The sequence below is a fragment of the Narcine bancroftii genome, chromosome 4 (genome assembly GCF_036971445.1).
Source record: "Narcine bancroftii isolate sNarBan1 chromosome 4, sNarBan1.hap1, whole genome shotgun sequence".
Lineage (NCBI taxonomy): Eukaryota > Metazoa > Chordata > Chondrichthyes > Torpediniformes > Narcinidae > Narcine > Narcine bancroftii.
In genome coordinates, this window is record NC_091472.1 from 120,835,975 (window position 1) to 120,839,436 (window position 3,462).

Genomic DNA, 3,462 nt, shown 5'->3' on the forward strand with positions numbered 1-3,462 from the left:
TGCAGGTAGACACGAGTCACAGTTTGGGTACTGTATACAGTTCTGTCATCACATAAAAAGTTGATTACAACAGAATGAAGATTGCCAGGGCTGCACATTTCACCAGGAGCGTGAAGAAGATCCGGAACACAACGTCTTAAAGAGCAGTCAACAGAAATGCCCTCATTAATTTGAGAAATTTACTTGGTGTGTAATGGAGAAGCTGAGGCCAGCAAATGTACAGTTTGAGTACTGTGTAGTTCCTTATCCACTAGCACCATCATGATGGGCCAAACAGCCAACATCCACATCATGAGTTTGCTTTGAGTTCCCAATAGATGAATTTTCATCAAATTTTCATTAATTTGACCCTAACCATTTCTCTCCCTCAGATGTTGCTTTGCCCACTGAAGATCATACATCCCCCCCCCCCCCCCCTTCCAACAATTACCTGCATTAGCCAGATTTGGCTTTTGAAAAACTTAAAATGCTTTTTATCTACATCCTAATTGTATGACGATACACAAACAAAACGGTCAAAATTGATAGGAGTGTGTCCAAAACGCTTCCTGTTCGATCCAACATCCATCTAATTTTTTTAAAAATGTCAGCATTTAATTAGTGCCCTTAAGTGCAACAGCCCTTATTATTAAAGAGCACAACAGACACAAGACACAATGAGTTGACAATTTCTAAAAACATTCTCGATTTGACCACCTGAGAAGCTTTTATCTGTTGTTATCATTTCCCTGTAAAATACACATTGACAACAATGTAACTTTAATGGATTTCCCCAAGATGTGTTACAGTAGATGAAACATAGTCAATACCCAACCAACGCATCAATCCACTGAATTATTCAGTCAAGGAATGAGGGGGTGAAGTCACAAAACTAAAATTTATAATATGTATCAAGTGTCCCCAGCACGAAAAGTACCAGAGACTTCATGAGAAAACACGGATTTAAAATTATTATTTTTAATTGTTTACAGTATTTATGAATTGATTGATTGCTACTGCAGTCTTGAGCTCAGGACCACCCTAACACATCATGTACTTGGAAAGGTCCAATTAGCAACCTCTCAATAAATAATGATCACATATCAGCTCCTGATTCAGATTTTCAAAGTGTAAAGTTTAACAATTAATTGACCTTTGAAAGACTCTTTGGACATTTCCAAAATTAAACAACAGTTTATATTCACCCCTAAGCATCTTCTACCTGAGAGTTACATATTCCAATCGCAAAATTCAAGACAAATTTGTGAACTCTAAGCATGTAACAAAAGTAACTTCATAAAGTTGGCAAATAGACCGCAAAATCTTGTTTCACATTTCTCTGCATTGCTATTTGATTTCAATAACCCTATTCAGTATTTACATTTTGAGGTGTTTAAAGCCACTTTTTAAACAAATCACAAAAGTTAAGTATTATTTACAAACTCTTCAACGCTAAACACACAGCGAACCCACATTTCTCCAACTTCATGGAAGGATATCTTATCAAGCAGGTTCAGTACATTTCCTAACATTTGGCAGCTCTCCTCCAAGTTTACACATTTTTTTTTAGACATCAACACACAAGTTCTAATTTAGTTCTCTGCCTTCTGCAATTGAGTGCTGCAGCAATCTCAAACGTAAAAAATAAGAGGGAAATCGACCGTAACCGACTCAGCGTTACGACTTCTTGAAAGATTATCTACTGGTTTGGAAGGACTCCTGCAGAAAATTAAGTCTTCCAAACGCAGTGTCATACCCCTCAGGGTTAAAGAGACACTCAAAAATGAATGCGAGAGTCGAACTGTGGATCATATTAAATAAGTAATCCGTATCAAACTGCCTTGCAACGAAGAAACCAGGGTTCAAGTGAGTGGGGGGGGGGGGGAAGAATAATTGAATGTAATAATGTTACCTCTGGACCGTCTCCTTGGGCGAGCGAATGCCAACATGCGCTGCACACAAGATCATTCCAAAGCGGCGGGCAAAGGTGGGGGGAGGGTGGCGGGCAAGGCAGGAGGGGAGGGGAAGGTTGTCCTTTTTTTTAAATTGCCCAATTCGGATCCATGTGAGACAATGCCACGGGGAATGTTTCCATTCGTGCAATGGGGAGGGTGGAACAACGCTCAGGGTCCTGAACCTGAGCAAAAACCACAAGACCCTGACAAAGCTGGAACATCTTAAACAGACACAAAAAGTTTACCCTGCGAGCTGGGGGGATTTTGCACGCTGATCGCTGCAGGCTTTGATCCGCAGGGTGTAGCGCCGCGGACACTGGTTTGTGTCCCAACCACTTGCATTCGTCCCAGATACATTTACAGACACGTTACTGAGCCGCCCCTCCAAATGCAGGGGGAGTGGGGGCAGAGGGGAAGATCACAGTGAAGCCGCAGAGGGGGGGAGAGAGAGGAGCCGGTGAGCATCGCTGGTCAGCCCCGCGGGGCCGGGAACACACGGCCAGAGGGGTGACTGCAGAGAAGCCGGAGAGGGGGAAGAGAGAGCTAAGCCAGTGAGCACCGCTGCCAGTCCGGAGGGTCAGCCCCGGGAGGGGGAGGGGGGGGGAAGGAGGGCCGGGGGAACCGCCGCCGCTCGCTGCTTCCCCGCCACACAAAGGCCGGGCACCGCGGCAGCCCCGCCGCGCCCATCGCAGGGATACCTGGAGACATCCGCCGAGGATCTCAGTGCACTGCACCGCGGCTCATTTCACCGTCTCTCCAGCGCCATCTTGCCAGCCAGTGACGTTGGTAGCTCAACCCTGACCCACCGTGGCTGGGGGAGGAGGAGGAGGACAGGGGAGTGGGGAGGAGGACAGGGGAGTGGGGAGGAGGACAGGAGAGGGGGAGGAGGGGAGTGGGGGAGGAGGGGAGTGGGGGAGGGGGGGAGGAGGGGAGGAGGGGAGGGGGGGAGGGGGGGAGGGGGGGAGGAGGGGAGGGGGGGAGGAGGGGAGGGGGGGAGGAGGGGAGGGGGGGAGGAGGGGAGGGGGGGAGGAGGGGAGGGGGGGAGGAGGGGAGGGGGGAGGAGGGGAGGGGGGGAGGAGGGGAGTGAGGAGGAGGAGGAGGGGAGTGAGGAGGAGGGGAGTGGGGAGGAGGAGGGGAGTGGGGAGAAAGAGAGGGAAAGAGATGAGAGTGGGGGAGGGAGGAGGAGGGGGAAGGAGAGGGGAGTTGGGGGAAGGAGAGGGGAGTGGGGGAGGGAGGAGGAGGGGGAAGGAGAGGGGAGTTGGGGAAGGAGAGGGGAGTTGAGGGAGGGAGGAGGAGGGGGAAGGAGAGGGGAGTTGCGGGAGGGAGGAGGGGAAGGAGAGGAGAGTCGAGGGAGGAGGAGGGGGTTTGTGGTTGGGGAAGGGGAGTAGGGAAAGGAGGGGAGAGGGAGGTGCAGGGGAATGGGGAGGCGGAACGTTGAGTGGGGAGTGGTGAAAGAGGAGAGGAAGGGGAGGTGAAAAAGGAGCGAGGGATGGAGAGAAGAAGAGAGACAGAGTGGTGGAGGGGAGGG

The 3,462-nt window shown here is 50.0% G+C and overlaps 1 protein-coding gene across 7 annotated transcripts in view; it reads right to left on the reverse strand.

The window, feature by feature from the left end:
• Window positions 1-2,758, reverse strand: part of LOC138761066 (hypermethylated in cancer 2 protein-like) — a 101,810-nt gene extending 99,052 nt beyond the window's left edge. For 3 of the 7 annotated variants that reach the window (XM_069932632.1, XM_069932633.1, XM_069932636.1), the window contains exon 1: window positions 2,633-2,758. The gene's annotated coding sequence lies outside the window, so the exon portion shown is untranslated. Of the gene's footprint in view, window positions 1-1,891; window positions 1,937-2,179; window positions 2,596-2,632 lie in introns of those variants that run through there. The other 4 variants (XM_069932647.1, XM_069932649.1, XM_069932637.1 and 1 more) reach the window with 4 other exon arrangements.
• Between the last annotated feature and the right edge of the window lie 704 nt (window positions 2,759-3,462).